The following is a 14,618-nucleotide window of genomic DNA, read 5'->3' on the forward strand; positions in this document are numbered from 1 at the left end:
ACAGTCATCATTCCACAAGGGAACACGTCTTTTAGGTAGGCCACCATTCGTTTGCGGGATAAACTTTTCAGCAGGATCAAAAATAAAAGCGGTAAATTATGCGACAGCATCACTTATACTAAAATTGTTTATAAAATTGGGTGATAAATGAGTAGTCTCTTTAAAATACTCCCAGTATGGTATGGTATGAAGAACTTTATTTAGGTCCGCAGGGATCAGTCTGGGACTGATGCGGGCCGCTCCCACGTCGGTACAGAGAGGCCGAGCCCCTCTGCTATCACACGGGCCCTCTGGACAGCCCTGAGTTGGTCCGCCAGCACTTCACTGTGCAGCATTCGCTGCCACCACTGTTCACCTCGAGAACCATCACCGGCCAACGCCAAGCAGCGCCACAGCATGTGTTGTAAATCGAGCAAACCCCCACACTTACTACAATAAACTGAAACCCCGCAGTCCTGATTAATTTTATTCATGATGACAGGGTTAGGGTACGTCCGTGTCTGCAGAAGCCTTAATGTAACCGCCTGCGGCCTACTTAATTTAGTATGTGGCAACGGGAATGCCCTGCGCCCTAAGTAATAGTGCTTGGTGATTTCGTTGTAGGTTAACAGTTGGTCCCTGTACTCAGGAGCGGGAGATCCAGCCCCTTCAGGGAGTACACGGTACACTAATCCTCGTGCCTCCCTGTGCACCACCTCGTTGAGGTTACGCGGGGCTCCCTCCACTGTCCCCATGTGCGCCGGGAACCAAGTAACGGTATGCGAAGTGATATTCCTACCCTGCAGCAGTCTGTTAGCCGGTTCCGCAAGAAGTCCTCTCGAGAAGGCTGTAATCGCAGATCGCGAGTCGCTAAACACCAAAACTCTTCTATAATCAATTAGTGCTAGAGCAATAGCCACCTGTTCAGCAACCCCCGGGTCTTTGGTATAAATGGAAGCAGCATTTCTAACGCTCCCTTTGCCATCTACTACCACCACCGAATAAGCATTTTTACCATTAATCCATGCGGCGTCAACAAACGCAGACTCCTCCTCCTGATCCTTTGCCTCTCGCAACAAAGCCCTAGCTCTCGCGACCCGCCTCCCTACATTGTGTACGGGGTGCACATTCCGCGGAAATGGACGAACCATGATATTTGCCCTAAGGTTCACGTTCAACTCGTGTAGGGGCGCCCTATCGTGCGACACAGCCACCGATTCTTCAATTGACTGTAATATATACCTACCCGCTGGTGTACCTAGCAACCGCTCCCTCTGTGCGGTACGTTGAGCCTCAGCAATTTCATCTAAAGTATTATGCAAACCCAGTCGTAACAACATATCGTTTGACGTAGTCATAGGCAGACCAAGCGCAGCCTTGATGGCTTTTCTGATTAATGTTTCCAATTTATTTTTCTCCCCCCTATTCCAATTTAGCATAGCTGCCACATACGAGAAATGACACATAATAAATGCGTGAACTAAGCGCATCGCACCTTCTTCTCCTAAACCCCTATGCCTATTAGAGATCCTTCTTATAAGTCTTATGTCCTCCTCCGTTTTCTTGGTAATACGCTGAATGGTTCTAATGTTCGATCCGTTCGCTTCAAGTACAAAACCCAGGACCCTGATTGCTTCAACTTTGGGTATCACCGACCCTTCCCTAGTATGAATCCTAATGCAAGGCTCAACTTCCGGTACCCAACCCCTCGGCCTACGACCTAGCTTCTTAGATTTGAAGATCAACAACTCCGACTTTTTAGTGGAGCACTGGAGCCCCATGAGACCCAGGCACTCCTCCGTAAGCGTTACCACCTGCTGCAGCCTAGCCTCAAGCTCCCCATCACTACCACCGACACTCCATATAGTTATGTCATCCGCGTAGATAGAATAGCCTACATCCTGGACAGTGTCCAGTCTATTAGCCAACTTCGACATCGCCAGATTGAATAACATAGGCGAGAGTACGGATCCCTGCGGAGTACCACAGCAACCCAATTTAACGACTTCCGATTTTATCTCCCCAAACCTGAGACATGTCTTTCTATCCGTAAGGAAAGCCTTGACAAAATTGAAAAGCCGCTGCCCCATATTCAAGTCCGATAGCACCCGTAGAATGAAAGAATGTCGGATTTTATCGAAAGCTTTTTCCACATCAAGTCCAATTAGTGCCTTAGTATCCCTTGTTCGCCGGTCAAGGATCGGATGCTTAATCCTGATCATAGCATCCTGAGTCGAGAGGCCGGGCCGAAATCCTATCATCGAATGCGGAAAGACCCCATTGCCCTCAACATAACGCGTTAGCCTATTTAAAATGGCATGCTCAGCGACTTTTCCCAAACACGACGTCAGGGAAATGGGTCTGAGATTTTCAAGCCCTATGGCCTTGCCCGGTTTGGGTATCAGAACAGTAGTTGCCAGTTTCCACTCTTCCGGGAAAGAGCCTTCCTTCCATAGGCAATTGATCTGCCGCGTAAGGAACTCAATTGACCCATCGTCTAAATTCCGTAGCATTTTATTCGTAATGCCATCCGGCCCTGATGCCGATCGACCATTAAGATTCTGCAGCGCCATCCTGATATCACTTTCAGTAAATTCCGCGTCCATAGCTGCATTTTCGTTTCCACAATATTCCAAAACCACATCAGGTGTATCGTGCCAGGTCTCCAAAGGAAGGTATCTCTGAGCCAAATCCTTTAGCAACTCCTGCTCCGTGGAGTCCCGACACGCCTGATGGACCAGCTTACCTATCACAGTCCTCTGATTAGACTTAGTGTTTGTCTCATCTAGTAAATGTCTGAGCAAACTGCATGCGCCTCCCCTCTTAATGCGACCATCAGTAGAATTGCACACTTCATCCCATTGCTGCTTGCACAGTACCCGACAATGGTCTTCAATTTCCTGATTAACCACTGCTATACGCTTTCTAAGCCTTCTATTTAATCTCTGACCCTTCCATCTCGCTAACATCGACTGCTTTGCTTCCAACAAATGTGCCAGGCGACTATCCATGTGTTCCGTGTCAATATCGGTCTGAACCTCTTTAGTGGACGCCTCAACATCACTTTTAAGCTGACTAGTCCACTGTTCCAAGGTCAACTCATTTCCTTCATCATCGATTCTCTGCGCTCTTCTTTTCCTAAATGCATCCCAGTCAACCATCCTGAATGTGCGCTCCTTTTTATTAGCCACTGCCAAAGTAATCATAAGTATGTAATGATCGCTACCAAAATCTTTATTAGAATTGGACCAGGACGAATCCACCACCCCCCGAACAAAAGTGAGATCAGGTGTCGAATCTCTACATGTCGACGTGCCACATCTGGTGGGATACGAGGGGTCTGTAATCAGAGTTAAATTCAAGTATAGTGCCTGCTGCCATAGTCTCTCCCCCTTAATAGTGCTATAAACATACTTCCACACATGATATGGTGCATTGAAGTCCCCTCCAATAAGCAACGGTGCATCCTTAGCCAGATTGGTTGCCTTGGTCAAGAGAGATTTGAAACTCTGCTTCGTGTCCCGGGTGCTACTGTACAGGTTAAGTAGGTAAACGCTCCTCTGACATGACCTTTGCCGACCTAAGATTACTTCCACCATAATATATTCAATCTTGCAATCTGCCATGTGAAGATCATGTCTAATATACGCCAACCTCCTATTAATGAGAGTAGCGAGTCCTCTGCCCTGTTCATTATCCTTAACTTCCGCTTTGAAATTCGTTAAGGTCACGTTAGACGTCAGTGTTTCCTGTAACATGATAACTTGAGGCTTGACACCATGCGTTCTAACAAACTGCTGCAGAGACGCCTTCTTATGATTGAACCCCCTACAATTCCACTGCCAAATACTAAATGAACTATTTAACAGAGCCATCTTGACCACGGAAATTTGGTGAACTAGTTTTGAGCTCAAGTCCACTCGGCGACTTACCCTGCTGGGCTAGCGGCCGAGTGCACTCCCGCTCCATAACAGGGACCACTGTCTCGTTTAGATATATTTCAATTTTGCCTAATCTCTGATCCGTGATATTTTCCCGTTCTTCTATCCGCTCCAGTCTACTAATGATCTGATTTACACTTTCTTGCAATGTCGCCATCATTGCTTTAAGCTCCGAACCGACTTTACCCTGAATCCGTACGGTCGAGGATAAGGCCCTCTTTTTCGGAGCAGGCGTCTCTTCGTCCGCCATGTTCTGTTCTGCGACATCCACAGACCTTGGTACCTCAACCGAGTCATCATGTTTCCCAGTCTGTCTTAAGCTATCGTTGTTACCGGAAGGTAAGCCGTGCCTAAGTTCAGCTATCTCTATTATAAGCCCGTCAATGGCTGCTTTTAAACTACGATTCTCTCTCTCCAATTGCGCAATCCTATCCCTATCCTTATTACCATCCACATGCTCCTGGCGCTGCTCGGGCGCTCGGCCGGCGCTGATGCCACCCTTGACCTTGTCAGCCCAGGTGGTCTGGCTCCCAGCTGCGCCGCCGCCGCCACCAGCTGCAGGAAAGCGCACCCGCGCCTCCATAGAAACGGATCGGCTCCTGGTCGTACGAGTCCCAGAAGATGGCCGCTGCCTCGACCTGGAGCGGCTCCTAGAGCGCGAGCGGCCCTTAGAGCGTCACTCCCAGTCACCTGATGCTAATTTCCAAATGGGAACACGAGGAGGGTTTTCAAGCTGCGTTATTGAGTTTCAAGTTATAGGCAAGTGGTCACTTCCAAATGGATTATTCATCACATTCCATTTCAAATGAGGGAGAAAGGAAGCGGAGCTTATTGCTAGGTCTATATATGAATACGAATTGTGCTTAATGCTGTAATATGTTGGTTGCTTCTTATTGAACAGGCAAGCTCTAGAGTTCAGAATAAAGTTTTCAATGAGTCGACCTCTTACGTCGCAACGCGCGTCTCCCGACAACGTGCTGTGGGCTTTAAAATCACCCACAAATATGTAGGGTTCCGGGAGCTGTTTTATGAGGTTATAGAAATCAGCTTTTTGGAGGCGATAGCTTGGGGATATATATATGCTACAGACAGTTACCAACTTATTGACAAGAACCACTATAATTGACATTGCATCGAGGGGTATCTGTAATACATAGATAGATAAACTTTATTAAAAGAATAATCAGAAAAACCGCTAATGGTCGGGGCCCTTAGTCCAGGGCTCCGCTGGCTCTTGCCATCTTCTCAGCTCTCTTAATCAGCTTGAGCTGGTCGTCGAGGGCCGAGCTGGACAGCAGTGCCTCCCATTGCTCCCTCGTTATGTTCGTGTCTGGGTGTTCTATGTTGTGTAGTGTGCACTCCCACGTAATGTGGTATAGGGTTGGTGTGGCCCCACACCATGGGCATTCGTCCCTGTAGGCTGTGGGGTGTATCCGATGTAATATGTGTAGGTTCGTGTAAGTGCCTGTCTGGAGCCTACGCCAGGCAGCGGCATCTTCTGTCTTTAGGTTTCGATGGGGTGGTGGATATCGCAAGCGACGCCTTCTGTGGTAGTTCACGATGGCTGAATACTCGAGGTCGACAGGGTCCAGGTCTTCTGCAGCCGGCGTGATGAGTGCTCGGTTATGTACGAATCCTCGAGCTGCTCTGTCGGCTTGCAGGTTGCCCGTGATGCCTGTGTGACCCGGTATCCAGATGATAGTTTGGGTGGCGAAGTCCTCAGAGTCCTCCTTGAGTATTCCGGCTAGGACTTGTGCAGCAGGTCTTCCAATTCTACCCTGTAGGAAGTTGCGGCAGGCCTGCTGGGAATCCGTGAGGATCGTCAATGGTTGATTTGCGTGTAGGCCCTCGCAGATGGCTAACGCGATGGCCAGCTCTTCGGCTTCCGTAATCGTGCAGGGGCGGGTCGATGCCGCGGAGGTAACGTGGCCTCGGTGGTCGCATGCCACTGCAACTGCGCCCTTGTAGTTCGTCCCATACATGGCGGCGTCCGTAAACCGGGCCGTTGTACTGAACCTGAACGCTTTCTCCATGTACTGGGCCCTTGCTCTCCTCCTGCCGGAGTGTAGATTAGGGTCCATGTTGCGTGGTATCGGGGCAACGTGAAACCTGTCCTGGACGTGACGAGGTATCAAGCAGGTTTCTTGGGTTCGTGTTGTTATTGCTGGGAACCCCAAGGTTCGTAGGACCTGCCGGCCCGTGCGAGTCCGCGCAAGTCTCTGTTGTTGCGAGACGTAATGGGCTTCTGTCAGTTCGCTGAGGGTGTTGTGCAACCCTAGCGTCAATAATTTTTCAGTCGATGTACTCATCGGCAGGCGGAGAGCGGTCTTCAAAGCCATCCTCAAAAGTGTGTCGGCCTGCTTTGTCTCGGACTGTGTGAGGTGGTAGTAAGGCAGGCTCTATGTGATTCTGCTCACCACCAGGCTACTGACCAGTCGGAGGGTGTCCCTTTCCTTCCTTTCCTTTGTTCTTGGATGTTACGCGGGAGATCATGCGTGATACCGCCTTGACACTGGTTTTAAGGAGCGCAAGGGTGTGTGTGGCCCGCTGGTTGGACTGCAGCCACATGCCCAGCAGCCTCAGCAATGGCTTCTCTGGTATGAGGCCCCCGTTGAGGCGTACCTCGAGTCTTCTTGTTGGGTCTGTGGGGACTGTGGTTACCCCGGCCTCGCCAGACTCGTAGAAGCTCAGATTTCTCGGGGGAGCATTGTAGACCCCGTTGGCTGACGTAATCTTGGATGAGATTTGCTGCAGTATGCAGCCGTTCTTCTTTTTCAACGAGGGACCCTGTTGTGGTCCAGAGCGTTATATCGTCTGCGTAGATTGCGTGCCGAAGACCTGCTACGTCCTGCAGTTTGCTTGCGAGACCGATCATGGCGACGTTGAACAGCGTGGGAGAGATGACAGCACCTTGTGGTGTGCCCTTGTTGGGAGGGTGGTACACTGGAGTCTGGATCTCTCCCATCTTCAGCTCCACCGTGCGGTGGCTCAGGAAGCTCTGAACATACTTGTACGTTCGCTCGCCGCAGTTGGTGTTGGCCAGCCCTTCTAGGATTCCTTGGTGGCTGTCGAAAGCCCCTTTGATGTCGATTGCTAGGATGACGTGCTCGCCGCTGCGGGAAACGTTACTGAGGACTTCTTCCTTGATTTGAAGTAGTACATCTTGTGTGGACAGGCCTGCGCGGAAACCGAACATGGTGTCCGGTAGGTGTTTGTTATCTTCCAAGTGTCTCTGGAGTCTCGTGTTTATAATTTTTTTCGTACACCTTGCCGAGGCAGGACGTGAGCGATATGGGTCTAAGGTTTTCAATTGCCAATTTCTTGCCCGGTTTAGGGATCATGATTATTCGTGCGTGTTTCCACATCGCCGGTACCGTACCTTGTTCCCAGTGTTGGTTGAGAAAGGCCGTGAGCGCGGAGATAGACTTGTCGCTCAGGTTTCTGATCATCGAATTCGTGATTTGGTCCGTGCCCGCCGCTGTGTTACGGGTGGTGGCTGCGATGACTGCTCTCAATTCGTTTTCGGTGATCGGTTCGTCCATTAGTGGGTTGGGTTGTCCTGCGTAGGGTGTTCTACATGGTTGTGTGGGAGTGGGATCTCCATAGCACTTGGTCTTGATGGCATCGATGAGGTCTTGTTGGCTGCCTGGGTAGGTGTCTAGTAACCTTTCCAGAGCCCTGTGTCCTTCTCCTTTGGTTTTGGTGGGGTCCAGGATGGCTTTGAGGATGTGCCACGTCTTGGCCGTGTCCAGCGTGCCACCGAAGGAGTCACAGAATCTATACCAGTTCGCTGAGGCGAGTTGCATGGCATAGTCTTCTGCTTCCACTGTTATTTGTGCTATGCGCGTCTTAAGTTTCCTGTTATATTTCTGCTTTTTCCAGCGGCGGGTAAGGCCCCTTTTGGCATCCCGCAGGTGTAGTAAGTGGGGATCCACCTCTGGGGTCTCTTCCGTTCTGGCGATTTCCTTTGTGTGGCGTTGTTTATGTCGACGGAGATTGTCGCACCAGTCTTCCAGGTTCGTGATTGTGTCGGCATCCTGTTCTTGGGCTTCCCTGATTTTGCGCCAGTCAGTGTGTTTAGCTGTGCCGATCTGCCTGCGTAGGCGTCCAGTCTGTAGTGTTATGTTTAGTATGTAGTGATCGCTGCCTAGGTTTTCGAGTGTGTTGAGCCATTCGGCTCGCGTGGTTTGAGTGATGAAGGCGAGGTCGGGAGTGGTGTCGCGTGTTACGCTGTTCCCTTCCCTCGTTGGTATGTTCGGGTCTGTGATGAGTGTGAGGTGACACTGCTCAATTAGTGTTTGTAGCTGGAGACCCTTCCAATCCTGCCTCTGGTACCCCCATAGCGTGTTCTGAGCGTTGAAGTCGCCTATGATTACCAGGGGACTGTCTTTAGCAAGGCGGAGGGTGTCCCCAAAGAGTTTTCCTATGTTTGCCCGCCTTTGGCTGGGGGGGCAATAAATGTTGAGGATGAAGGCGCTCTGTTTCTGGTTGCCTTTGTATATTATTTCGAGAAGTACATGTAGTATGTCCACGTCGTCTATGGGTTTGTGTTGTATGGTTGTGATGTTTCTGTCTACTAGTGTGGCTACCTTCCACTTGTCGTCTTGACTTGTGTGGTATTCTTCGTAGCCATGTAGTGTTGGTCGGGTACCGGGCTCTTGTAGGGCTATGACCCCCGGTGGCTTTGAGGAATGGGTGATCAATTGTGTCAGTAGCCCTTTCTTCCTCCGGAACCCACGGAAGTTCCATTGCCAAATTTCTAAGTTTTCTTTGACTTGCCTGTATGGTCTAGGCATTGTTGGACGTTGTGGTCGGTGACGTTACGATTTGGTTCGGGGCTGCTACAGGTGTGGCCTTGTAAAGGTTCTGTCGTAGCGTCTTCCGTAGTTTTATGGAGTGAAGCTGGTTCCTAAGCTTGCTATCTACAGTGGATGCCATGTGTTTTATTGCTGCATCTGTGCGTTGTATTGCAGTCTGTGTTATTTGTTCCAACTGGGCGCGTGTAGCGTCCATGAAGGCTTGCATCTGGTTGCGGATGGCATCGACATGGGTTTGTAGGTCGATGATGTCCTTGTGCGGAGCCATCTCTTGTGGTATTTGTGTGAGCTGTATCACTTGTTGTTTGAGTTGTCTGTTTTCTTGTGTGAGTGTTTGTATCTGTGCGCGCATGGTGGCGAGTTCCTGTTCCAATTTAACAGATAGTGGCGTCTGTGGTTTTTTATACGAGGGGGAGGCTACTGCTGCCCAGCTTACCTCGTGTACTTTGGTGGTAGTCCTCTTGGGTGAGGCTTCCTTGGTCTTTCGGTGGTGCTGCTGGGGCCCCTTGTCTTTGAGTGCCGCGGTGGCTGGTGCTGCCTGCTCTCCTTGTTTGGGCGTCGACCGAGATCGCCGTCTCGGCGACCGAAAGTGAGACCGGGGGCGAGAGCAGGAGCGGGACCTGAACCTTGGGTTGGAATCGGACCGGGATCCGTAGATGCTCGGAGACTCCGAGTAGTCGGAGTCTTCCCGCTCGGAGCTGAACCATCGCGGGCGAAGGTCAGCCGCCTTGGTCGACTGAGTGACCGGGCGGGGCTGTCGTTGGGTTTTGGGTGTGGTCGTGGAGGTAGGCTTCCATCTGGGTGGAATGCGCTTGAGCTTGTTGTTGCACTCTGTTGCAGCCGTGAGATGGGCCCCTCCGCACAGGGCGCACTTCGGAACACAAGTGTGTCCGGCGTCTGGGTTAATGTGGTTGCAAACGTTGCACGCACGCACCATTGGGTTGGGGCAGACGTCTGGTCGGTGTCCGGTGATTCTACAGATGGAGCAGAACTGCCTTGTCGGCTGGTAGTCTCGGCAAGGCATCTCCCCTCCGTAGTAATACACAAATCTAGGCACCTGGGGTCCCTCGAAGTGGAGTAGGGCTGTCTGGGATTGTCCGAGCATACGGGCCCGCACGATGCGGACTCCATGTGTGCGGACCCGAAGATTCGCCATAAGCTCTTCTTCGCCGGTGCCTGCGTCGATGCCGTGTACGACACCTTTAAGCAGGCCCTCGGGTGTTGATAGATACACCTTCACAGGGTGTGATCGTCCGTGAAAGGTGAGGCTTACAATTTTCATGAGGGTGGCCGCGGTGGCCTCGTGAGGGGTGCTCACGATGATGATGTTCGAGCCGTGTCGCAGGCGGACGATGAAATCATCCACCTTGCAGGTCGGCGCACCTCCGGTGGCTTGGACGATCGCCTTGGCCACCTGGTGGGTCTGTAGTTTTCGAACTATGTGGCCCGGGGTCGGGCGGATAATGATTTTCATGTCAGTGCGCGGGAGTGGAGGCGCGCGTCGGCGAGGCCTGCTCCTTGCAGCCGCGTCTTCAGAAATAGGTGTACCGGCTCCGCGCTCTTCGCAGGTAGCTTGCGACGTGGCTTTCGCGGCGGCGGCTGGCGCCTGGGTTAGAGCTAGCCCTAACGGTGTGGCTTTCGATGGCGGGGTTTGCCCGACCGGGTCTTGCTCACCAGTGGATTGTTGTTTTTGAAGACGGCGTTTCCGATGAAGGGAAACGACCGTTTGCCACTGAGATTCTTGATTGTGGAGCTGCTCCGAGAGGACGGGAGACGGCCCGGGCAAGGCCTCGTCAGGCAGGGGTCTCGGGTGACTCTCGGATACGACTTCCATGGTTTCAGTGTCGGTGGGTTGGTGGGCAATGGTGCCTGGGTTTCCCGCGATCGTAGCGTTCTGGGCTGGGTCGCCCCCACAGCTCACCGTAGAAACGGTGGCTGCTTGCGGGTCTCTGAGCTCCCGCGCGCCAGCGTTCGGTGTTAGGGCTAACCCTACCGTCGGCGTGGCCGAACGAATAGGGCTCTCGTTGGTCTTAAAACTGCGGCTCACCGAAGTTCGGTTCCGTAGAATCCCCTTGATGTTTAGAAATATATTCCGCTGATCCCAGTGGTACCAGAAGATTTTGGACGCTTGGAAAATTTGAAATCACGGAGCCGATGCAAAGCACGTCTGCACGCTTCGAGCTTCTTCTTCTTCCTCGGGGTATCTGTAAGACAACGTGGCGACAAGCTACAGACTTGCCTGCGAGGATTGCTACACCGCCGCCCGAGGTGTTAGCCTTATCACGGTCCTTGCGAAAGATGGTGTACTGGCGAAGAAAGTTTGTTTGTGTACGTTTTAGATGCGTCTATTGAACAAACAGCAATATTGAATTATGCTTGTTTAGGAGTTCTCTAATATCGTCAAGGTTATGTAGAAGACCTCTAACATTCCATTGCAGTATTTGTGTATCCATTATCTTACTTGTGTTTGGTGCTGTGTGTTTAAGAGACGACGATTCTCTCACGGGCATTTTGCAGGCGCCGTGACGGGAGTTTTGTCTCTTTTGTAGCCATCGAGAGTGCCTCACCGCTCCTTAGACGCTGGTGGCGCCGTCTGGCTGTTGGTTGTGTCCATCGCCTCTTGCGAGGCGCTGGTTCCGAGCACTTTGTTTGACGTGAAGGCCTTGGCACGTTGGACGAGGCCTTTGAGGCCACCTGGCCGGAGGCGGATGGCCCCTGCTTCTGGGTTGGAAGAGCAGCGCTAGCTGCAGCCACCGTGGGGGCAGATGGCGTAACTGCAAACTCACTGCTTCTGGGTTGGACAGCCGCCTGAAGCCATTGTGTCGCTGCCCCCTGACGCGTCACATCGGCAAAGGTGTACTTGGGCTGGTATGAAACCCGCGTGCGTGCCTCCTTGAAACTTAAGTTTTCCTTGACTTTGATTGTAACAATTTCCTTTTCTTTTTTTCCATGATGGGCACGACCACGAGTACGCGGCGTGCTCCCCATCACAGTTATCACAATGGAGTCTGTTCTCACAAGCTTCAGAGGTATGTTCATGTGCACTGCATTTCGCACAGGTTTTGCGGCCTCGGCAGCTCTGCGAACTGGGGCTGAAACGGTGGCATTTGGAACACCTGAGGGGGTTGGGCACATATGGCCTCACACTGAGCTTGATGTACCCTGCCTCGATTGACTCTGGCAGGACGTTCAAACCGAAGGTGATAATCAAGTTTTTGGTTTGGATTTCTTTGCCATCTCGCCTCATCTTAATTCTTTTGACATTTATAACATTCTGTTCAGGGAAGCCCTCCAAGAGTTCAGCCTCAGTGAGCTCCAGCAAATCATCGTCTGAGGCAACGGCGCGGGTGGTATTCATCGTGCGGTGCGGGGTTACTACTGCTTGGGTCTCCCCAAATGATACAAGTTTAGGCAGTTTCTCAAATTGCGTCTGATCGCGGAGCTCCAAGACGAGGTCAGCGCCAGCCATCTTCGACGCCTTATAGCCTGGACGAAAAACTTCGGTAAGAGATTTCGACACAAGGAATGGTGAGATTTTTCGCACTGGTTTAGCTAGTTTTTCAGAATGGATCTCGTGGAAACGAGGGAAAGATTCTTTTTGCCGACCAAAAAATTGAAATACTTCACCGGTGTCCCCTCTGTTCTGAGGGCGATCAGGGAGTAGGGGGAAGGAGCTAGCCATAGAGATATGTGAGATTTCGGCACTAACACAAGCCACCCACCGTAGAGACCTACAAGGGGACGCTGCAGGACCTGTGAAACACGGCCTGCAAACGCCAGCTGTACACTACGACTATAACCAAATATGAAATAACCTAGGTTGGCTATTCACACAAGGTTAACCCTTGCTGCCTGGAAAAATTGGAAGTAAAGGGAAGCCAGAAGAAGACAGGAAAGGTGGAAAGTAAGGGAAAGACGAAGGTTGTAGGGCGAGAGAGACAGGAAAAGGCAACTATCGATTTCCCCCGGGTGGGTCATCCCGGGGGTGCCGTCTATGTGAAGCAGAGGCCAAAGGGGTGTGTGCCTCCGCCGGGGGGCCTGAAGGTCCAAACACCCAGCATCGGCTCAACCCCCAGAATCCCCCTTTTCCCAGACACGTCAAAGCCGCGCACGGCTACACGCGGGAGGGTCCAAACCTCGCGTGCTTGGGTACGTGGTCTCGCAACACACCAAGCGCCTGCTGCAACACACCCAGCACGTTGGTGTGTTGCTCGTGTAATGTCTAAAAAGCACACATATAACGGTCTGCTTTCTACTCTTGATATTTCAATACAATGAGTAAGAACAAACAAGTTGTCGTCCAAACGCCTACCTATTCTGAAGCCATTCTGGGCAGACCCAATAAAGTAGATAGCAGCGCCACCTTTTGCCAGAAGTGGTCACTGCGCTTCATGATCATCCATGGCCATTCTTGAGAAGTGTAGCGTCTTCATAGGTCGAGGGGCGGTGCTGTACTTAACTACGTTTCTTTCTTTTTTTTGTCTTCATATATGCACTATTTTCTCCGGCTAGGGCTCTTTAAAGCAGAGGGCCCGTTACAAAGGAATCAGCTACAATTCGTCGTCATCAACATCATTGAGTGGAAGAAGGGCTTTGAGGCGAGGATCGTTTGAGAATACGAGGATTAGGGCCCGACCCCGAGTAGCCCGCGTTCCTGGACAGATCTACAGCAGGTGCCGATTGTTCGCTGCAGAAACTGTAACAGCATGTTTCGGGCTGTCCACTGGGTCTTCAGGTGTTCGACTCCAGGCCGAGATAAAAGAAGGTGTAAGGATAGTCCGAGCTCGTATTATCCCAAGACAGACTTTTTGCACCCTATGAAGAATGCGGGGAAGGGAGCAGGCGTCATCGTGGCGTCACGAATATTGCGTTCCTCGTATAGGTGGCGTCTGAAACGTAACACTTATGACGTGCTTCCGGCTCCACAACGACTTCTGGCTCACGTAACCCGAAACAGCACAGACTTCGAGATTTTTTGTTAGCTAGAGGCAACCGTCGCTAGGGCATGGATTTGGACACCACCTAATTTGGATCATCTCTTGCGCGCAGAAAGTTCCGAAAACTTGCTCCGGAGAGTTCCAGGTTTCTTCGCTATACGGTGTAATACAGGTTATACTTTAAAGTCGATAAAAAAAAATTACGTACGCCCGAGAGGAAGCTGCAAAAAACCCATGACATCAGATTCATTTGGTACGCTTCGAGCATTTTAAGTCTCTCGCGGCACACCAAAGCCTCCGCTGACTTAAAGGTGGCCTCTTACAAGGCTAGGTATCGTTACATTTTTTTACCATCACGGTTCCTTGTATTATTACGGCTGCTTATATAACATCGCACTCTATCCTCACAAGTGAAAACAAAACCAAAGACGGATTTACCCGCTTGTACGAGCACAAAATGACGACAATAACTCTTCAGACCAATACCAGCCCTGCAACTCCAAGAGGCATGGACCAGCCTTCATTTAGTTGGGTCGCCGAGGATAATTGGCAACCCAAATCTGTAAAATATGTGCAATCATATATGTTTTCAGGAGTAGTTGGCCTTGCAATATCACACGAAAGAAAAGCTCGCCCAGATTTTGTATGATGATGCCCTTAAAAGCAGTGTCACCTACCCCACTTGGAGGTACTCACAAATAGTCAGGTTGCTTTCATAAGTGAATTATATGAGGTGAACGCAGTAATAATTGGGTGAATTCGGCGACACTGATCTATAGTGAGATAGTGGGGTTGCATTCATAAGTGAATTAGATGTGGTAATTATGATATTAACATCAATTCCGGAGCACTGACCATTAGTCATGTTGCTTTCATACGTGAATGAGGTGTGATAATTAAAATAATAGCATAAATAGGTAAATGAATTTAAGCAGAGTATATTA

The sequence above is a fragment of the Dermacentor variabilis genome, chromosome 10 (assembly GCF_050947875.1).
Source record: "Dermacentor variabilis isolate Ectoservices chromosome 10, ASM5094787v1, whole genome shotgun sequence".
Classification (NCBI taxonomy): Eukaryota; Metazoa; Arthropoda; class Arachnida; order Ixodida; family Ixodidae; genus Dermacentor; species Dermacentor variabilis.